Below are 23,882 nucleotides of genomic sequence, written 5' to 3'. Positions count from 1 at the left end.
CTTTTCAGTGTTCTTGGAATGACAAAAAATTACTTTCTACAGATGTTAATCCCAAAGCATTTGGGGGTTTCGATATAACAATGCGTGGTTATTTCCCTGATAACATAGATTTGAAAGGGCGAGTAATATACACCAAAATTTATGTGGCATTGAATGGCAGAGATATTCTAGGTTGGCAAGATCAGGCCAAACTAGGTATTATTTTAAAACCTGGTCATCCCGAACCCGTTACCTTGGGAGATTTACCTATTTTGTCTGTTTTTGATTATTGTAATGATCCCATTCTCTGCAGTGTTTTAGAAAAATACAAAGTAGTATTTGAGGACAGAATCGGTATGGTAAAAAATTTTGAGCACGATATTAAATTAAAAGACAAGGCTTGTCCTGTTGTCCAGAAGGTAATTCCAGTGCCTCTATCTGTAAGACAAGATTTGAGGAAGCACTTAGAATCTCTTGTTACTCAGGACATTATATGTCCGGTTGATTCTTCAGAATGGGTTTCGGCTGCTGTCATAGCGCGAAAACCTTCTGGGGAAATTCGTTTATGTGCAGACCTTCGGGTACTTAATCGTAACATTGTTATTGATGTGCATCCTTTGCCAAAAATACATGATATGCTAGCCAACATTGGTAGTAGCAAATATTTTTCTACTATTGATTTACGCTCAGCGTATCATCAAATTCCGTTATCTAAAGAATCTCAGCCTCTAACGACATTTGTAACACCTTTTGGAGTGTATATGTATAAAAGATTACCATTCGGGCTGGCTTCAGCAGCCAGTATATTCCAAAGGTTAATGGATTCCATTTTTAATAATTGTCCGGGAATTCAAGCATTCCAGGATGATATTTTAGTACATTCTGAGTCTTTGGATCAACATTATATATTAATGGAATATGTTTTAAAATCATTGCAAAATCATGGTCTTACTGTCAACAAGAAGAAATGCAAATTTTTAACAAAAGAGGTTGATTATTTAGGCCACAATCTATCAAAGGAAGGGATTAAACCTAAAGCTTCTTTGTTAGAAGCTATAAAAAATGCTCCATGTCCTTTAGACAAAGACTCCTTAAGAGCGTTCTTGGGTTTGAGTGAATATTACGCTTGTTTTGTCAAGGGCTATGCGCTGATTGTCCAACCACTCAGAGATCTTTTGAAAAAACATGCCAAGTATGTTTGGTCCCTTGAGTCACAAGTTGCTTTTGATTCCATAAAAAATATGATTTTGTCTGCTCCCGCTATCAAACCTTTTTCCCATGGTGTACAGAGTATTATCACAGTGGATGCTAGTTCTCGGGGATTGGGTGCTGTTTTGAGTCAAATGATTAAGGGTGAAGAATGCACTATCGCATTCGCTTCACGATCCTTGACTTCGGCTGAACTCAATTATAGTACTATCGAACGGGAAGCTTTGGCTTGTTTGTGGTCTGTGGAAAAGTTTAGAATGTACATTTGGGGAACTAGATTTCTTTTATACACAGATCACAAACCGTTAATTTATATGCTTGGAGAAAGCTCCTCTAATAGAGCCTCTTCTAGGTTGGTTAGATTGTTGGCACGTCTCCAAGAATTCAATTTTGAAAAATAAATACGTGCCAGGTGGTAAAAATATCCGAGCGGATTGTTTATCACGTTTACCGTTACCCACACAAGAGTTAGTAAATTCTGATTTGGAGTGTGTTTTTGCAGTAGAGGATGCTCTTCAAGGAGATAAGATAACTAAACAAGATTGGTTACATAGTATGGAGAATGATTCTTGCCTATTAAATGTGAAAAAGTTTTTGATTAAAGGTTGGCCTATGGATAGAAGCATGTCTATAGAAGAGAGACATTTCGCACAAGTTGCACCCGAATTGTCTGTTTCAGGTGACATTTTATTCAGACAAGACAAGGTTGTCCCGCCTGCTGGTATTAGACAATCTATTATTTCGGTGGCACATGAGAGTCATCCAGGTGTTACTGGCACCGCCAATAAAATTAAAACCACTTACTGGTGGCCTGGAATAGATAGTCAAGTAAAGTTGTTCATTAACCAGTGTCCCCAATGTTTATGCTCAGATAAGCACTGGAAATTATCCAATTCACCACTTGTACCAGTAGAATGGCCTGAAGCTCCTTGGCAGAAAATTGCCTTGGATTTTTCAGGTCCATTTTCTGTTTTTAATTCTGAATGTAAATTTTTATTAGTGGCTGTCGATTATTTTTCTAAATGGATTTATTTTTCTTTTGTTAAGAGTCCAAATTCTGATTCTGTTGTATCATTTTTAAAGCGTTTGTTTGTCATTGAGAGTACGCCTCATGAATTAGTTTCTGACAACGGTTCACATTTTATTTCACAGGAAGTGAATGTATTTTTAAACAAATTAGATATTAAGCATACGTTGGTTCCTCTTTACAGTCCTTCATCAAATGGTTTGGTGGAGAGAGCAAACCGTTTGTTGAAAGAGGCAGTTCAAACTGCTTGTGCTAACAAACTTGATATTACAGAATTTCTTTGCGAGAAGATCTGGAATTATAATTGTACTCCACACAGTACCACTGGAGTTTCTCCTTTTGTTTTACTTCGCGGTAGAATTCCAACTTCTAAGTTAAATCCATCTTGGTTAATGAAAAGTTCTGTAGTCAAGGTTGATTTAGCAAAAATTCGTGAACGTGTAAAAATGAAACAAGAGTGTTACAAAAATCATTACGACAATCGTATGCATGTTGCAGAAAAGCCACTAACTGTCGGTGATTGGGTCATCATAAAAAAACCTGTTAAAATCACTAAGGGTCAATCTAAATTTTCTGCTCCTGTGAAAGTGGTAAAAGTTTCTCAAACTGCAGCTCTCTTGTTTGAAAGGGGTTGGTGGAATAAAAATTTTCTCATTAAGATCACTGACAAACAGGCAAAGATTATTTCCTCCAACAAGCAGGATACAGATTTAGTTGATAGTTCTGGTTCTGATTGGTTTGGAGTTGGTGAATCTTCAAGGATGCCATCTGATCCAGTTGATTCTACTTCAAATGTCAATTTTGGTTCTTCATTATTGGCTCAGGGAGATTCCAAGAGTGTTTCTAATCTTCCTACTTTACAACCTGTTTCAAATACCATTGGTGCGGGGGATGATATGGGAGTTGGTCGTAGAATCAGATCAGTTCCTTTGAGATTGCACGATTATGTTTTAAATTAGTTTTATGTTTTGAATTAGTTTATGTTATTGGAAGAGTTTCTTTTCACACTCATTATTGCATTGCTTGTTTGAATGTATTACTTTCTTTTCATATACCTGATTGTATTTATCTTTAGTTTAAGTTTATTTATTAGGGGAAGGATGTGTAGTATGTATGATTGTTAATTTATACTGTTTCTTTAAAGAATCTTTCATGAGGAATCTTTCATGTAGTTCTTATGTGTGTCATAGATATTCTTAGAATGTGATGATTTCAATGTCACAGTTATTGTGATCCAGTTATTCATCTATGCTGGTCGTGGGTTACTTACTCTGGAATAAAGCCTGCTTTCAAGTATCTACTAAATCAGGATTTTCCTCATCATTTCTTATACAAGCGTTTACAACACAGCCGTGTACTGGAAGATCTGCGCTGAGCCTACATTTAACATCCTGGGCCTGAGCCTGCTTCCCACCACGCTAAGAGCACACCCAGTGCGAGCTGAGGCGCGGGGAGTTGTTGCCCGCCTCGCCCCTGGATGCAGGCACAGCAGGGATACATAGGAGCTGGCGAGCACCGTGCCTGTCCCAAAGATACATCCCTAAGGCGCATCAACCCAGCAGTGGAGAAGACTCCCTTGCTGGAGTGGCCGGCGATCTATACAGTCACCTAGTGGGCAGTGTGCATCATTAAGTTAACAGCGATTTCCAGGCCACCGGTGCGGGTTTATATCAGAGTTCTAGTGGCACATTGCAGCTGCTGGTCGGTGATATAGCAGTTTATTGCCCTCAGCCATTTTGTGCACAGAGCTGCTTCTCCAAACAGCACCAGGCCCTTTACCCACGAAAATGGCGGCACCTAGCAATGGCAATAGAAAGAGGACTGCACCATAAAATGTCAATGGTCCTCAACTGCACCCGAGCCTGGCCCAACCTGGCAATGACAACAGAAAGAGGACTGCACAATTAAACTAAAGGATTGATAGCTACACCTGAGCTAGGCTCCCTCAGGCAATGGAAACAGAAAGAGGACTGCACCGTCAAAACAAACAAGGGTCTACAGCTACATCCTGAGCCAGGCTTGATCAAGTGACGGCCATCTTGAAGTGGCCCAAACCTGCTATAGCAGCCAATGAACGTCTGCGGAACTTGAAAAAGCGCTGGAAATATCTTTTCTTACGTACAACCTAGCCATCTTCTTATTTCCTATAAGGTTACTATTCCTATGATCATGGCTAAACGGAAATCCACCGCCTACTGACCCTTTTATAAGGTGAATATCCTAATGATCATGACCTTAAGGTAACCTGCAGCCTACTGACCCTGTCTCTCTTATAGTGCCCAACTCCAGCCAACATGGTAGATCCTGGCCTGACTGCCACTGGAGTAAACTCATATACCCTGGCTTACCCTTAACCTCTCCAAAACCGCTACAAAAAGTTTCAAGCACTCCACCGTGAAAAATCTCCCTGAGACTCTGATCTCTGACCTGCGTCTCAGTGCGGACAATGGCATAGTCATCAATGACCTTGTTTTCTACTTCAGAAGAACCCCCTCTTGACGCAATACCTTTGCGCACCTCCTCAATGTACGCACTACCAGGAACATCCCTTACGGCACAAAGCTCACAATAGCGCCCTCCAAAACACTGCGAGCTGACCTCACCACCACCCTCTACAAAAGCAGCATCGTACTGATCCAAGCCTCAACCAAAAACCTCAGTAAATTTGCAGACCTTTTTACCCTCCTCAGGAACCATGTTCACAACACTAGCAGGCTGACCAACACCCGCCCCAACGGCAATCCTCTGACCAGCCTACCCTGCGAGACTAACCTCCCACAAACCACCTCCCAAGGGTTTCTAACTCAGCTCCTCCTAACCCCTCTAGGTCAACTCCCGGCCCTGCCAATACAATCGCCCCAAGACCTTTAGTCTCCTCCCCTCTATCCCCCCATGCTGTCTCAGAGAGTTCCAACACAGTTCATCCTAACCCCTCTAGCTCATCTCCCGGCCTGGCTAAAGCTATCGGCCCGAGACCCTGGTTTTCCCCCCACTAGCTCACCACTCTGACTCTGACACTGGTATGCCTCCAATGACCTATGATACAGGTCAAGCTAGCCTTGCTAGCCCACAAACCATCCCTCCTATTGCTCCTAACACAGTCCATCCTAACCCTCCAAGCACGTCTCCTGGCCTTGCCAACAGAACTGGCCCTGAACCTCTGGTCCCCTCCCCACTAGCTCCACACTCCGACCTTGAGACTGAGACGCCCTCAAATTCCTAAGACACAGGACGAGCTAGCCCTTCATTTCTATACTGTAGGCATGATGATAGAACTGCCACTAAACCTCTGCCCCCCTGTCCTCTAGCACCTTCCCCTTATATGGATATCGATACTCTGCATTCCAGAGCTGCCAAAATAATTCAGAGTATCCTGTTCTCCATTCTGGTTCTAATGAACCTCCTTCACCTCGACAAACTCTCTCTTGCTAGCCTCAGGCCCCAGCTCAACCCCAGCCCCCCTCTTATCACAGAGCTCCCCAACCACCCACTACCTCTATCCTTGAGGCACCTTCGCCCTCGTAAGCATCCTTGTCACCTATCGGAGGAGGAAACCCTAGCTCTCTTCCTCTCCTACAACTCTACTCTCGTGGAGAAGTGTGGCTCAATGGTTAGAGCAGGCAGACCTCGATGCAGAGCTCTGGCCAGGGACCAGGGTTCGATTCCCGCCTTGGCGGGTCTCGGGCTCATTAATTCCCCTGACCGGATATTCTCGCCTCAGTGCCTATTCTGATCATGGGTCCCGCGCTGCAACTCTGGGCAATAGCTTGCTTAGTCTCCACAACGGCCCCCACAACGCGAGGGATGCCTGGTCTGCACCATGGGGGTGCCCAGGAGTGGACACTTCACAGGGAAAGCCAGGAAGGGTTCCCTTGCGGTATTCGTACAAGCGCCGGGAAACCCACTGCGGGTAGCTGTGCGCTATACAAGTACAAAAACATTTACATTTACTCTCGCCAAACCAAATCCGCTAGACCTTACTGAAAAGGAAATCCTTGCATAAATGGCTTTTGGCAAGATTTGAGACCTTAATCCCCATTAAAAGGTCTAAACTAGGAGAGCGTAGGGCGTCTGCCCCATGGTTCTCTCCTCAGTTGAGGACTCAACGTCAGGAGTGTAAGAGGGCTGAGAGGGCCTGGAGGCGGACTTACGACCCAACTGAGAAATTGAAATTTCGGGCAGCCATTTAAGCCTATCATCATTCTATTTGGGACGCAAAAAAGGCCTATTTTGAGCATCGTATTGATGAGGCTGACAATGTCTGCAAAGAAATTTTCAAAGTGGTCCAGGATTTTATCTCTCCTGTGGTCTGTACCCCTAGCCACGCTCATACGGATGCGTGGATACAACAACTTGCCACCTTCTTTGTCAGTAAGATTACAGCCATCCAGGCCTCTCTCTCTAGTGCGCAATCGGTTGTGAGTTATCTACCGCCACCTTGTTCGGTGGAAGACCATGGCCCTCTCCTCTTTGCATTTCCCCCTATGGATCTTAGTACATCTTTAGAGTTGTTGTCCGGCCTGAAATCCGGCTCTCCTCTAGACCCATGTCCGGCTAAATGCTTGGGGAAAGTGGCTCCCGCTATTAACATCTTGGTGAACCCCCTGCTGAATACATCTCTGTCGACAGGGGAGGTGCCTCAGGCCTGGAAAAGTGCCATGATTTTACCACTGCTCAAAAAACCCACCTTGGACCCCTTGATACATGCCAACTACAGGCCAATCTCCCTTCTCCCTGCTCTGGCAAAAGTGGCCGAGCGGTATGTGCATAGGATAATTTCCAGTTTCATCGAAGGAAACGACCTATTGCACTCCTCGCAGTCCGGCTTCCGTGCTAATTTTAGCACGGAGTCGGCGCTGCTGGAGGTCACTGATGCTATCAGGGAAGTACTCGACTCGGGGGGAAAGGCCGTGTTAGTTATGCTTGACTTGTCGGCGGCTTTCGACACCGTTCCTCATGATGCCCTCCTTGTAAGACTCTGGGAGTGTGGCCTTCGAGGAACGGTGTGGAATTGGCTAAAATCATTTCTGGCCGACCGCCGACAAACGATCTGGGCGCCTCCTTTTTCCGCTGATATGGCTCCGCTAGAGGTGGGAGTCCCGCAGGGCTCCATTCTCAGCCCTATGCTGTTTAACATCTTTATGGCCCCTCTGGCGGAAGTCGCGGAATCTTTTGGCGCCCGGATCGTGTCTTACGCTGATGACACCCAACTCCTGTTCACATGTGACAGGGAGGGGTCATTTGATGGCATAAAGATCAGGGATTGCCTTGGTGCGGTGTTTGAGTGGTTCAGAGGTCATGGCTTAAAATGCAACTCTGACAAGTCAGAGTTGCTTTTTTTCGGTTGCGCACCGGAACATGACTGGAAATCCTGGTGGCCTCAGGATATGTTTCCTCCTGACAAGGTTGCTGTGAAGGCGAAGAATCTGGGAGTGATAGTGGACTGTGATTTATCCTTTGGACCCCACATCTTGTCCATTGTTGGGAAGTGCTTCGGCATCTTACGGATGTTGAGGAAATTTCTCCCTCTACTGTCACTCAATCACAGGAAAACAGTCGTACAGGCATTAATCGGGTCGCGACTGGACTACGCAAACGCTCTCTTTCTGGGTCTACCAAAATATCTCATGACCCGTTTGCAAGTAGTCCAGAATTCGGCAGCCCGTGCCATTTTTGGACTCCCAAGGAGAGCTGGCGCCACGGCCTTATTGAACACTCTTCATTGGCTACCTATCTCCAAGCGTGTCCTTTTTAAATGCCTGACTGTAGCCTTCAAGGCCCTTCATGGTATTGGCCCCAAATATATTGGGAAACGCATTTTCCGGTATGTGCCAAGCAGGAATCTCAGGTCATCTGGTCTGTCTTTGCTTAATGTTCCTGTAATTCGTCGTGCACGATTGGGAGGTCGTTCTTTCCGCTATCTGACACCCAAGGCATGGAATGAATTACCAGTGTCCCTGAGATCGGCTCCCTGTCTTCTGACTTTTAGAAAGGATCTGAAGACATGGCTTTTTAGGAAATAGTCTTTCTTTCTGTTTTTTTCTGTTGTGTGGTTGCTTTCTATGCTGTCTTTCTTTGCCAAAGCGCCGGGACGCTCCTTTGGAGTTGCCGTGCGCTATAAAAGAAATAAAGTAACATAACATAACATAACATAACCTTGGCATCCTTCAGGACAACAGTGCAGCCCCTGCCCATCAGACGTGAGAGCCAAACATCCCATCTGCACGGTCACTATCAACCCCTGCAGATCAGCTATCCTCTGTAACAGAAGGGTGATTAAAAGCAATCTAGCACCTGTACACATTTCCACCCCGACTCCCGAAACCCCCTCTGACCCACTTTTGATTAGTCTCTTAATTAACTGCTGATCGGCTGTAAAGCACGCTGCCGATATTGCTGCTCTCATCCTGAACAAAAATCTTGACTTAGCAATTCTAACAGAATCATGGCTAAATGACTCCTCATCCCCATGCCTAGACCTCTTAGTCCCTCCGAACTATAACATTGCAAGGCGGGACAGACAACATAGCAAGAAAGGAGGCGGCATCGCCTGCATCTACTTCTCTAACCTTCTTGTCACGGAACTTCTGGCGGACACCACCGGCTCCTGGGAATACCTCGCCCTCTCCATTTGCAGTAACTCCACCCAACTATGCAACCTGCATATCTTTTACCACCCTCCAGACATGAATGACTCCTTTACAGACCACCTCATGGAAATTCTCACAGCAAACAGTTCCCCCAACGCTAAAGACATTTTCCTTGGCGAATTAAACCTGCACTGGAACGATCCCAAGGATCCTCATGTCAACGCCATTAAAGACCTCCTGGCCGATCAAGCCCTGACCCAATCTTGCTCACTCCCAACTCACTCGAGAGGGGCCACCCTTGACTGAATCTCCTCTAAGGAATCAACATTCAAGCTCATCTCCATAGACCCCTGTGACTGGTCTGACCACCATGCCATTGCCTTCCTACTACCCGGCACCCACAAGATGAGGGCACCGCAACCGGTGATTCCTAAACGCTGGGTCAGAGACACCAAGAACATGGACCACAAAGAACTGGAGACTTGGTGCAAATCTGACCTCCCACCCCCCTGCATCTCACAACAGTCAATGACCTTAACAACCACTACTCTGCGACTATATTAAACATTCTGGATGACCTAGCCCCTCTAAAACTAAAAAGAATAAAAGTCAAAGATAGAAACCCCTGGTTCACTGGATCCCTCAACAATGAGAGGAGATCCCTCCCGCAATCCGAAAGAATCTGGAGACAGCACCCCTATGCCACTCACCTAAAACTTTTCCCCCGGCCAGAAATACATACAATAGGAACATCCTCAACTCAAAAAATGAATTCTTCCGATCAGAAATGGGGAACACCCAAAACAGACCCCGAAACTCTTCGAACTGGTCAAACACCAATCTAAAAAACTGGCCAAAACATCGAAAGAAAACCACAAGGCTCTAATATCATTCGAGGACATCTCCTTGTTTTTGCGGACAAAATCAAAGCCTTAGGTAACAAACTCAGTTCCGCCTCATACTCGCTACCCCCCTGACCTGCCTCCTCCTTCCACGCCGCCCCGACTGGCTTCACCTAAGAATCAAGCACACTTGAGCGACTTCACACTCTACGATGAAGACTCCGTCTCCAAAATCATCTCTACCTTAAAACCGAACAACCACTTCAACGACCCGCTCCCCTCCAACTGCCTAGCTGCCACCGCCCAATCCATTATTCCTAGCTAGACTACAATAATCAACAGCTCTCTCCGGCAGGGATCGATTCCTGAGTCTCTGAAAGCCGGCCAAGTCCTCCCCATATTGGAAAAACCGTAGCTGGATCTAGCCTCCCCCAACAACTTCAGACCCATTTCCAACATCCCTCTCTTAGCTAAAGTGTTGGAGAAGTGTGTGCAACTGCAGCTAAGTCAACACATCAACAACTTACACCTTCTCGATGACTTCAATCCGGATTCAGACCGGGACACAGCACTGAAACCACCATGCTCCACATTGTTGATGATGACCTCCAAGCCCTTGACCAAGGCAACACTTCTTTCTTAATCCTCCTAGATCTATCCTCGGCCTTCAACACGGTCAACCTTGGAAAGTTACATGAGCGCCTTTAACTAAGGATGGGATTGGAGGACTTTGTCCTAGAATGGTTCAGATCTTTCCTTGAAAACCGGTCTCAAAGATTCCTAATTAACGGCAACCTGTCCGCTCCCACTACGGTCACGGTTGTAGTCCCTCAAGGATCAACGCTGTCCCCCACCTCAACCTTTACTTAGAACCGCTTGCCAAAGTCCTATGCACTGCAAATATCTCCTACCATATGTGCGCTGACGACACTCAGATCTATATCAAAATCTCATCCCTCAAGGACATTCTCCCCCTGAATGAGGCCCTGAAGCTGACCGTCCAATGTCTCTCCTCCAATCAACTCAAACTCAACGCAAAGAAAACAGAATTTCTGCTTATTTCCCCTCCTAAAACTGACCCTAAGATTCAGAAATGGATTAATGCCATCACAGCCCTAAACTGCCTACCGACCATCGTGGACTCGGCCAAATCACTGGGAATAACCCTGGACTGCAATTTGAACATGCGGAACCACATCAACTCGATGGCCAAATCAGCCAGATTCCACCTGAGCTACCTATCGAAACGGAAACCCTTCCTTGATGCTCCCGACCTAAAAATGGCAGTCCAAACACTAGTCATCTCTAGGCTGAAAAAAGGCTGTTGAACACTCTCGGGTTTACCCAAGATCTCGCTGGCACCCTTAAAAGCCTGCCTCAACGTGACTGCTAGACTACTCACCGGCACAAGGAAATTCGACCACATTTCTCCACACCTGAAAGCGCTGAACTGGCTTCCTCTCGAAGCCAGAATATAGCTTAAGCTGGCATGCATCACACTTAAGTCTTTACACTCAAACTCCCCTGCATATCTCGCACAGAAATTTGTGGTATCCGGAGGAAGCAGAAATTCACGGTCTGCCAGAGACCTCCTACTCCAGCCGGCACGCTTTCGAACAAAAAAAAAAAACGTACAATTGGGCTTTTGCTGGGGCTGCACCAAGAATATAGAACTCTCTCCCACTGCGATCAGAAGAATCCCCTCTCTTGCACGCTTCTAAAAGGAGGCCAAATCCTTCCTTATTGGTAAATTCCTTAACTTGGCCTACTCTTGCCTCCTTCTGATGACCTACTCACCCCACCATGTAACCTGGAACCTTGTCTTGAGTAAATGGAATGTAAACTGTCCATGTTATCCCTCAATCCCTTATGTACCCGACACCCCACCCCCTCGCTATTGATGGTATACTATTATTATTTCATGCCTTGTGTACAACTCTGCGACTCTGTGAAGTGCTCTGATACCCTAACGGATCAAGATTGCGCTCTATAACACAAAACACAAAATATGTTGTTTTGCCAAATGGAAAAATGTGGAATCTATGTAGAGTAGCCAAGTACTACTCATGAGGCAATCCACCCAGGGCTAGCGGGGGCAGAGATTCTTGTTCAGGTTATATGTTGGTGCATGATTATCAATTATTCAACAGTTCTCGCTCTTCTGCAGAAATGAGAGCACCTGGTCCCAGTGGTGACAACTTGGGCGTTCGCCAGGGCCACCGTGATGAAAATCAAGATTTACATCCTTCACAAGCCACTCAATGTTGTGAAAGACCCTTACGGGTCAAAGGGCCTCCTCACCACTTACAGGATTTCCTAGTGGGTTAGCCCTTTTCTTTCTTTGCTCGCTTTCTGCTTCTCTGCCTACGCCGGTCCTGCACCCTTTCTTCTTCCTTTCAACCTTGCTCTCCCTCTTCCTCTTCTGTATCCCCATTCCTGTTTATTGCTATTCTGTGTTTTATTCTACCTACGTGTAAAACAAAGGGGGGTATGTTATGATGTCCCTTGCGTTGAGGCCGCACACCTCTGCGGAATTCTTCTGTGTTAACGTTCGAATGTTATGTGGTGTTCCTCGCTACCTCTGCAGTTTATCAGTTACTGCTGGCTGAGGCGAAAGGGACGCTGTGACTCTGCTCAAAGGAATAAACCTTCGTGAATCATCACCTGCCGCTGTGTCATTACTTCAGTACAACAGATCACTAACCTCCTCCATGCAAAAAAGGGTATGCTGTAAATGAAGGAAGGGGAGGTTACCCCGTGAGAGACACATCTGCAAACCAGAATGGCAAGACGTGGAAAGGCAGCATTGCCAACAGGATCACTGCTCTGCCTAAGGAAGATGTCAGCCACACAAGCCCTACACTGGGCATTAAAGAGAACAAGCAATGCCCCAACACATAGCCACAAACAGTTAAGCACAGACTAGGAAAGAGGGGCATACCAATCACATTGCCAGCACAAACAGAACTGTTTATAAGCTGGATTGGACAGCTATTCTGCTGCACATTACTTGGAAGGTACCCCCCACTCCCAGTGGAACCCTGCTGTGACTGCAGGACTGAAAAAACATGTGCATCCTGACACACTGGCCATACTATGCCGTGGAGGAGTCAAGAGAGAGACTGAGTAAAAGAACCATTCACACTCATGCGAGGTACCTAGTCGTTGCAGGTCAAGAGACTGTAACTCCGTGCACAAGGGATCGTTCAAAGAAGAAAAGGAGCAGCATAGTCCACAATGGTTGCCCCGCCCCCAGAGGAAGTAATAGTGGTTCACCAGAGATTGTAAAAGTCTACAAATTCCGCTGCCACTGATGGCAGACAGAGATCTATTTTCCCTGTGAAGGCACAAAATGTGTTGACCAGAGAGAAGAGCCCACACAACAAGAGGAGAGTTAGAGAAGAGCACTGCTGAAGACAGAAGGGAGATCTTCTACATCTCCACTGCACTAGCGAAGCCCTGCAGCGGACCGAAGACAGCAGAGAGTCCTCCCTCACATTGCCTCAAGTAGGAGTCGCCAGAGGCCCAAGACAGGCCAGAGGAGAGTCGCACACTACGAGTGGCCAGCCACACACAGCTCACCACTGCCCGTGGCAACCATTCCCAGGAGAGGGAACACCCGGAGTAGGAGCTTCCATATGCTGCCTGAGGAAAGAAAGCTTGAGACGAGTGGCTGCTCGCCTCGCAGCAAAGCAGAGCGACAGATGTTTCGCCTGCATGGTCAGGAGACCATTGAAGTTAGTAGGCCCAGTTGGCCTTCGTGAACATAGTGCATGTCAATGCACCCGGAGAAGAAGCAGAAGAAGAGTGGAAATCGTGTCACAGGTGTGTCACAGACAACGAAAGGAGGAGCACGAGGACTCATAGCACTGCAAGCCAAGAGCACCTCCAAAGACACCAGACAGCCACCAAGGCAGACTGACGGCCCTGGCGACAGCACCAAGGGAGAACCACACGTAAGCCGCAGCAAGCGCAAACTGCGTTGCTCCCATCGCTTCACAGTGAGACCATCCAGCCCGGAGTGTCGGCAGTTGGAGTCAAACAGCATCCCTTCCCCTGACCGGAAAGGCCAGAGGTGTAAGAAAAGATTCAGAAGAGGCAGTCATGTGGCTACCACGTTCATCCAGAAACCTCCTCTCCTAGCTGATCATCGCCACCTGTCGTCCAGGCCCAATGGCAGCTACATCATCAGTGCCATATGCGTGACACCGCACTCAGCAAGACATGTGGAAGTGTGACTGGAGGGTCTGCACCAAGAATCGGACAACCAGCTGAGGTCAGAAGAGGAAGTCGTGAGAGGCAGGGCTGGACGATGAAGAAAACCCAAGCTAAAACCGAGTGAGTCCTGACACAGAGACAGCAGGGGAAAAGGGGGATAACTCAAAGAAAGGTAGGGGGACCCAACAGCCAAAGGAGAAGGGTACCAACAGAGACCTAGGCCATAAAAAAAACCTTTGGGTCAAAACACACTTGACACACCACTCTTAAACATGGAACCTCTAAACACCAGTAGGATTATAATTGACAAAAGGAGGATGTAATCAAAAAAATATATACAAAATTAAAAAGACACCAATTTATTCAATAGCAAAATTGCAGGTATCTATCAATCACAATCATTAACAATATATTAAAAAATATTTCATAAAAAACTTAACAGTCCCTATCCGAACTGCATAGAACATTAAAAACATCAAAAGAAAAGACCTAATAACAAAAAACCTAGTCACATTAATACAAAGAATTGGGAACACAAGAAGGAAAAATAGTTCCAAATCACAGAGAAGTACTACTAAATCAATAGCAAATCAATTGCGGTCATTAAAAGCATAATTTCATAAATTCTGTCTGATACAATTATCCACACAGATTTTACGTAGACTTCTCTTCTTAATGCATCAACGCGTATCGTGGGCTCTAGTTTATGGCCATCACCTTCTTCAGGGAAAACACATTTAATTCCCAATATCAATATTACATTCTGAATCAACTGGGCATAACAGCCTCCAATAAAAAACCAGCCGAATGGTACAAGTGCTGGAAATTCCAATACCTCCAACAGATCAGGTAAGCAACACGAATGTAATGCGGTGTACTCTTTGTCAGTGAATTCTTATATTCTCTAACCAGGACTGTCTTGAGACTTAATCACCTGGATAATTTGGAGATATCAAAATCTTCAAATTTTGTTATCTCCGGTCCTTGCTATCAGGTCTGTTTAATCAGACAGCATATAAAATAAAAGCAATCCCGGGACAGAATCTGTATTCAGCCGAAAGTGTCCCACGGGGTATATGCCTCCGTGAATCCGGTGTGTCACAGACAACGAGAGGAAGAGCACAAGGACTCATAGCACCACAAACCGAGAACATCACCAAAGACACCAGACAGCCACCAAGGTGCAGCGACGGCCCTGGCGACAGCTCCAAGGGAGCACCACACGTTAGCCGCAGCAAGCGCAAACCACATTGCTCCCATCGCTTCACAGTGAGACTGTCCAGCCTGGAGTGTCGGCAGTTGGAGTCAAACGGCATCCCTGCCCCTGACCGCAAATGCCAGAGGTGTAAGAAAAGATTCAGAAGAGGCAGTCATGTGGCTACGACGTTCATCCAGAAAACTCCTCTCCTAGCTGATCATCACCACCTGTCATCCAGGCCCAATGGCAGCTACATCATCAGTGCCATGTGCATGATACCGCACTAAGCAAGAAATGTGGAAGTGTGACTGGAGGGTCTGCACCAAGAATCGGACTACCAGTTGAGGTCAGAAGAGGAAGTTGTGAGTGGCAGGGCCGGATGATGACAAAAATCCAAGCTAAAACAGGAGTGAGTCCTGACACAGTGACAGCAGGGGAAGAGTGTAAGCTGCACCGCCTGAGCGAAGCGAGTCCCATGCCTCACGTTTCTTAGCGGATGCATCACTCCTCCGTCATCAAAGTCCCAACAGCCCAAGAAGTCCAAGTACATGAATGAAAGTGACTCCCCAGAGAACATGGAGGAACCTGGCCACTCCCTGCCTCAGGTGATTGACTCCAGACTAAACGCCTACACCCATCAAGGCAAGTCATCACCCGACATTGTCCCAATTCACCACACGGCTGGCAATGCTACCAGGCCAGTCCTCATCAAGTGCATCTACCAACACCATCTCGAATACACATGGATTAGAGTCCTTCACCATTGCCAAACTCGCCAGCAAGAAAACTCAGAGGGTACCTGCTAACCTGAACTGCAGCAGCGAGAGCATGTCCTGACCAAGACCCATACACCCTTGAGGTTTGTGTGAGAGACTGGCTACTGGCTCCTCATGTTTTTTTGTAGCTGCCCCCAGCCGGCACACACGTAGCCCCATCGCAGCCTACCAGCAGTAACCGTGGCAAGCCCGACAAAGGGCCTCCCCAGGCGGGAGAGCTGGAAGAGACATTGCCCCACCGACAGGTCATCGGACACAGCAAGACAGCCTAAGAGAGACTTCAGGCGATCCAGAAATAATCCAGTGAACTTTCACCATGGACTCCCACCATGATCTTGATGCACCCAGTTAATGAACTGTTGTTACACACCACATACCATCATCCAGGTCAGCGGACGGAAGTTACGTGGGACTAAAGGACTTGCTTACACAGGCACGTTCCTAGTGCGCAGATGACATCTTCAAGCAAGATGGCGTGTCCTGAACCAATCAGGTTAAATGATGATTACCTGCCGAGAGTGTCCTGCCACAGTCGAATTCACCAGCCCTTGTCTGCCGTCTTCCTGATGCCGGACCCGAGAAACTGATGGACCCTGTGGTGTATATTTTGTTACTGTGAAACCTTTCAGGTTGACCTATAGAGCTTTTGTTTTATTAACATTTGGGAGAAATGTTATGTCCTGCGAGACACATTCTAGTGTCTCGACAGGCATAGAGTTGATAGACACTCCCCTATGGGAGTGGGCACACTGGCACCCCCACATGCAACCCTCACAGGCGTGACAAGTAAAGTGAGTCTGTTAATAAAAGGGCCCGGGTGCACGTGCTCGTGGCCACTTCTGGTAGGGCCCATGACACGACACACATGGCACTTATCCTGTCCCATAGAGCTCGGCTGTCCAAATTTTCGTTAGCCAATCGGAAGTAGGCAAGGCGGAGGCATGATGAAATTCCTTGTCGATTTTAACGTCAGCAGTCATTCGCAAAAGCCAATGGTCTACATAGAAAGTGTTTTTTTATTTTTTTTAACCATTATTATGGCCATGCCTGGAGCAAAAAGTAGCGGTACCACACAATATGTGTGGTGTATGGCACAAAGTATGTACTGCATCCCCTAAAGGAAACAGGAGATTATGTTCATGTACTCCGAAAGCACACTCCATTCGGACTCACAATGGTTCGTGTTATCAGAGTACAATGCCTAAATGGAGACCCCGAACCTGGTGCCCGGAACCGAGGTAAACGTAAAGAGAAAGTAGAGCGCCCACGGACAGTCGAAAGGCAGTGCTCATCATTGATGTCATGGAGGGCGTGGCCACAAGCAGCACATAAATAATGAAATAAAAAATGATGTATTTTAACGTAACACAGTGAGGCCGAATACATATTTTGTTAATGTAAATACGCGGGGGCGCGCAGCCACCATTAATTTAAAAGTGCAAGTATGGGGGCACTTTAACAAAACAAAAAACTTTAGGTTCTATGGGGAAACACCACATAAAGAAAGGCGAGAGATAAATAAAAAATTTTTAAATACAATCCTTGTAGAGGGAAGAGGAAGGAGGGGATCATCACACTCTATACAGTGTGATGGCCAAACAAAATGTTCACTTAGTGAAATCGCCACAAACACAGTTAAGCACACAAGGGAGGGACACTTGCATAAATGTACCAATAAGAAACCTGCATTTCTGAATGGCACAAACAACAACCAATAAGAATAGAGTGAAGTTCCAAAACCCATAGAATACAATACTACAGGTCTTGCAGACAACGAAAGCTCTCTTGAGTCTCGACCTAAAAAGAGAGTGAAAAGGTCACGAGAGGGAATTATAACGAGAGACTGTGGAAAAGATACAAAGAAACAGAGAAGAAAGCAGAGCAGGCTATTAGAAGAAAGAGAGGGAAAGGAACGAAGGACATGTGAGAGGAGGAAGATTGACAAGCGGAGCGATATAAAAGTGAGTGAGGAAGCCCATGATGGATACACAAAGAGAGAAAGGATAACAAGACAAAGGAAGTATCAGGGCATAGGGAAATGCTTTGATAGAGAGAAGAGATGAAAAGTAAATGGGAAAGGAGGTAAGTAAGACAGAAAACTGGACCCAGAAAGAGTGAGATAAAATTTTAGAATTAAATTAAGGGACTAGGAGCAAACAAATGAGAAAGGCAGAGCGAATAGAGAGGGTGAAAAAGAAGCAAGCAACTAGAGTCAGAAGAAAAAAGAGAAAAGACATAAAGCAAGAGTGAGTCAGGAGTTCAGAGGAGGATCAAGTTAAGGAAAAGAGGAAGAGAGCAAAATGTTTAAGAACATGAAGAGAGCTAAAGAACAGAGAAAAATGGTGATGGGAAAGAAAGGCTTCCAGAAAGGATGCTAGAAAGAGAAGAGGGGAAGAAAGAGAAAAGGAGACAGGCTGTAGGGTGATACAGATTTGTAGGGTCAATAAGGAGATGGTTATAGTGGTAAAAGAACTGCCATCAAGGGAGAACAAAAGGGTAGACAGAAAGAGAGGACCGCAATAAAGAGGAAACAGAAGCACAATTGTATGAAAGAAACAGATACCCATTCGGAAATCAGAAATATTAGGTGGATAAAGGGGAACCCTTTACGTTTTGGCCAATGTCATTATGCTCACACCTCATGAAAAGCAGTAAAACAAGAATACTTCATGCTTCGCGTTGATAAGTAATAGACAAGCTTTCTCCACACACACCAAGCAGCTACAAGTGATGCTTCCTCCAAACAAGGCACGATTATATAATGTGCTCTCATCACAGAGCACAGGTGATAACAGTACAAGCTTTTTTGTACATTCAGCACGACACGTAGTAGAGCAAGCTGCTGTGTCCTAGTGTGTGCAACAAAAAGCTAAGAGTCTAGTCAGCATAAATATCATTAGGGCAAGAGTCACTCATACATGGTATATTCAACAAGAGGTCAAGGATATTCCACGTATACACCACAATCAGGAGTAGGCAGTTTCACACCACAATAGTGTTGAAATTCTACATCCAATATGGTATTATGTTTTTTAAATAGTATGTAGTGTAGGATATAACATTTATGCCAGACAACATTATTGTAGATAATAGTCTGACATGCAACCCAATAGGCAAGATTCCTCCACACAGTGAACAGCCACAGTGATGCTACCTGCACAGAGGGGATAAGTACAGATAGAGAATCTGATCTTAAGTTAGAGCATTAACAGAAATAGAACAGGCATCTTCTAAATACAGCATGAGTAATTGTAGGGCAGGATTCCTTTCCATAGACTGAGCATTTGTGTGTTAAGCCAGCATCACATACAACAAGATCAGAGGTAGAGCCAGCTTCTCCACTCATATCATAAGAAGGGATACAGCATGCTTACTGAAGACACAGCAAGGACAACAGTAGCATATGCTTCCTCTAGTATCACAATAAGCAGTAGTCAGAAAAGCTTCCTAAAAGATTGAGGAAAGTCTGCAGTGCTCTCACTAAAGGTGACTCAAACTGGTCAATACACTTGTGTTGGGAACAAGTAGGATCATGAAGTGCATTTAGTAGAGCCCTAGAAAGAATGGCGTTTTCAGAACCCTGGTATATTTCTTTTAAAGACAAGAGACCCTCACCGACTAAGGTGGCATCATTCATCTTCTACTTTTCTCCTCATCGTGGTTGGTTCAAAAGGCACCATCATGGTGGGCTCCATATTTCAGCTCTTGGGAATGACAAGCGTTCTTTTTTTTTTTTTTTTTTTTTTTTTTTAATCCTCATTTGCCGTCTTGCCGCCCATTCTTCTATCTAATCCACCATTGGGCTGTTATTGTCTCTTAGGCTGGATTTAGAGTAATGGGGCGTAGACAACACATATTTTTTGGGCCTGGCCTTCCTCTAAACTATCCTTCTTGACCCCCTGACCCAACATGTGTGTCCTCCACCAACTCTTTTTATCGTCCTGGGATAGTTCATATACCAGCGAGACAGGCACGGGCTTAATCATTGGACTTTAACATAAACTTAACTTTAACCAAAATTTAGCAGGAAGGGTATCCAAAATCCTCTATTTCTCTTAGATCGGTCTAACATATCAAGCTTAGCCATGTACCTCATAGCTAAAACCCAATCTAATAAAGTGGGGCTAAGTGGTGAGATCCAAAGTTTACATATCTCTCGACGTGCCAACAACATAGCATAAAAAATAAGTCTGACATTATTATTCAAAAATCTATTTTGTAAATCAATTCTCCCAGTAATAATTAATTCAGGGCTTACCTCAATAGGTTGGTTCAAAGATTTGGAGAGAGAATTACTCACGTCAAACCAGAACTTCTTGATATTTGGGCAAGACACAAACATGTGTAGGTCATCAACATTTGGAGCTTGACATTTTGGACATCCAACAATCCCTCCATCTTTAAATTTAGAGAGCCTATACGGAGACCAGTACGCCCTGTGGATAGTGAACAAAAGATTTCGCCTTAGGTTTGCCGGTTTAACAATTCTGTATAGCATGCACATAGTTACTTGCCATTGGTCTTCTGTCGCGATCCTTGGCAAGCTTTCCTTCCACAGGGTTTCTGGTAGATCAAATGTTCCATCCTCCATATCTAGTATTCGCCAATACCAGAAAGCTACTTCCTTCTCGAATGCCCCTGTCTCCAACTTTAACTCAAACTCATTTTCCACTCCAATCTCTGCTTCCAAATGGCTTGCCCAGCTTTGGATCTGTAAGTATTTATATTTTGAAAAAACTGGGCCCCACTTTTGCTGGCAAGTACCCCAAGGAATTAAATTGCCGTCTTGAAACAAGTCCTTCCACCTTTGCAAATCAGGTTCCTTTTTCAAATTTAAAGCAAGCACATCTCTTGTCCAAGAAGGGGCTCCAGGAGAACCCCATATAGGAGCACTATAGCTGAAATACGAAAGCTTAGATAATTTCCTGATCTTATACCATATCTCAGCCAAGTCTCTCAAGATCTTGAGTTTCACCTTTTTAAAAAACTTAGGGTCTCCAAACTTATACAAAAAACCAAACTCATGATGACCTGATCTCTTCAGCATTATCTCAAAAAGTCCTCCGATCTGAGAACTAGCAGGGGTACCCAACAACATCCTGCAGTTTTTTAAACAAAAAGCCCATGCATATATTCGTATGTCCGAGGCCGCCAACCCTCCTTTTTCAACTTTCCTCCTTATTTTCTTCCATGAGATTCGAGAAGTCTTTGACGCCCAGATAAACGATGTTATCATGCTTTGTAACTTCGCCAGCCATTCCTTTTTAAAGCCCAGCGGAATAGTCTCAAACAAAAAGGTAATCTTAGGTACAATCACCATCTTTACAAGGTTAGATCTTCCATATATTGACAGGGGTAGATTCATCCAGCCTTTTAACGTGTCACTAACCTCTTTCTTCACCCTATCAAAATTAGTTTTTGCCAAATCCTCAATTTTCTGAGTAATCCTAACTCCCAGATACCTCATTTCTTTTGTTGTTTTTACACCTTCAGTGTTAAGATTCCAAGTCATTATTTCAGTTTTATCTTGATTTAACTGATATCCAGAAATCTTACCAAACTCCTTTGTCATATTCACTAAATTTTCCAAAGTTCCCACTAAATTAGTAGAATAAACAATAATATCGTCCGCATATAACCCAAGTTTCTTGGACCAATCCATCACAACAAAGGGGGGTATCTCTACTGAAGCTCTAATTTTGCATGCAAGAGGCTCTATATATATATTAAAGAGTAGGGGTGATAAGGGGCATCCTTGTCGGGTGCCCCGCATTACTCTAATAGGAAGCGTACGGGTTCCGTTTACAAGTACTCTTGATGTTGGTGCGCAGTACAAAGAAAAGATAGAATGTGTGAACTTATCCCCTAAATTAAGATGGTGCAAAAGAGTTTTTAAATATACAAAATTGACTCGATCAAAAGCCTTGGCAGCATCTAACGCAATCACTGCCAAGGGGTATTCATATTTAGAGGCTAAATCTATCATACCTATCAATGAAAAAGTAAGATCTTTTAAGTATCTCTTCTTAATAAAACCTCTTTGATCTTCATGAATCAATTTATGAATGATTTTACCAAGTCTATCAGCTAGGATTTTGGAAAAGAATTTGTAATCACAATTCAAAAGTGAAATCGGCCTATACGCATCCATACTTTTTGGAGATTTCCCTGGTTTAAGTATTAAAACAATAGTTGCTTCATTCCATGAGCTTGGGATTGCCACTTCCCCTCTGAAAATGTTATTATACAGATGACACAAAGTGGGGACCACCGTATTTCCTAGAGCTTTGTATACTTCTACAGGTAGACCGTCTGGCCCAGGGGCTTTCCCTCTTTTCCCTTCCTTAATAACTTTCATCAACTCTTCTTGAGTTATTTCCTTATTTAATTCCAACATATCCTCATCTGCGAGCGGTTGTATTAGAGGCAACCAGGACTCAATCTCAACCTTATCTGGACAAAGGTCCTCTGTATAGACATCTGCAAAGTATTGCTGAAAAGCTTCTACAATCTGTTTATTTTCTGTAATAACTTGATCTGACCCTGGTTTCTTAATCTCCTTAATTAGATTCCGTGTAACATCTTTTTTGGCTTTCCACGCTAGTAGCTTACCACATCCCTCTCCGTATGAAAAGTGTGCCAACTGACTAGCTTCCCATCTCTCTTTAACTCTTTGGGTAAGTGTTGCAGTGAGTTGAACCTTGAAATCTAAGAGTTTTCTCTCGCATGGGCCATCTAAGATATTAGATCCCTGAGAGATTCGAATGAGTTCAGACTCTCGAATCTCTTTTTCTAGATTAGACACTTGACTGTAATATAATCTGCGTTTTTTTGCACCAAGAGCTCCCATTCTACCTCTCATGAATGCTTTGCATGTTTCCCACACTATGTCTTCTCTAGCTGATCCCAAATTTATCTCCAGAAAAATTTGTATCTCTTCTTTAAGATTTTCTAAAACTTCTGCATCAGCTAAAATTGTGCGATCTAATCTCCAAACCGGGCACGTCTCTTCTGGTTCCAAACTTAAGTTTAAACACACAGCAGAATGATCTGATAGATGTGCCCCTATGTGGTCTACATTGATAACTCGCTCTTTCAACCTAGTGTCTATCAGAAAAAAATCTATCCTTGAATTATGTTTGTATTTTTTATTATAGAATGTATATCCTAGCTGCTGGGCTGCTTTAAGTCGCCAAATATCACACAACCCTAGCTGAACCATCACTGACTTAACCTTAGCAGTCATTTTACTATTCACTATTGCCCTAGAATTACCAGTTCTATCCAGCTTGCCATCTAATACTGTGTTGAAATCTCCTGCCATAACAATTTTACCTGAGAATTCCAATAACTCCAATTCAATTTTCTCTAAAATTGTAGGATCGTCTGTATTTGGACCATAATAGCCAACTACTACTAGCGTTTCACCCGGCAATCGTAGCTTGCAAATCACCCATCTCCCTCTACTGTCTACTAGGCTATTTTCAACTACCATATCAGATCCTCTTCTAATCAAAATAGCCACTCCCTTTGTAACCAAGTCTTGGGATGTGTAAATAGCATTTCCAATCCATTTTTGAGTAGTGAATATGTCCTTACATTCCTTTTGTGTTAAGTGTGTTTCTTGCAAAATAATAACCTGTGCTGGCGAGTCCTCTAAATATTTCAAAATTAGTAATCTTCTTGATTTGACTCGGAGCCCATTAACATTCCAAGTGAGGAACCTTAGCTCCTTTTTATTAAGCCTACTCATCATGCTTATCATGTAATACCCAGATTTCCCTTCTGATTAGAACACAGCAAGATAGCTCATGAGGAATATTTTTTTTTTTCCCCGAACCCTCTCCCTCCCCTCCCCTCACTCTCAATTCCCTCCCCGGAAAACCCAACCATTACTCCCATGGCCCAGGCCAGTGGACGTCTCAGTGGCGATGTCACTTATTTTTTTTTTTTAACATATACCTTGGTCAGTTTTCTATTTCTATGCTACTTTCTATGCTACTTGAGTAACATCCAGAAAGGCATCTACTTCATCAACTGTGC

The sequence above is a fragment of the Lissotriton helveticus genome, chromosome 9, assembly GCF_964261635.1.
Source record: "Lissotriton helveticus chromosome 9, aLisHel1.1, whole genome shotgun sequence".
Taxonomy (NCBI): domain Eukaryota; kingdom Metazoa; phylum Chordata; class Amphibia; order Caudata; family Salamandridae; genus Lissotriton; species Lissotriton helveticus.
Note: the sequence above shows the minus strand (reverse complement) of the source record.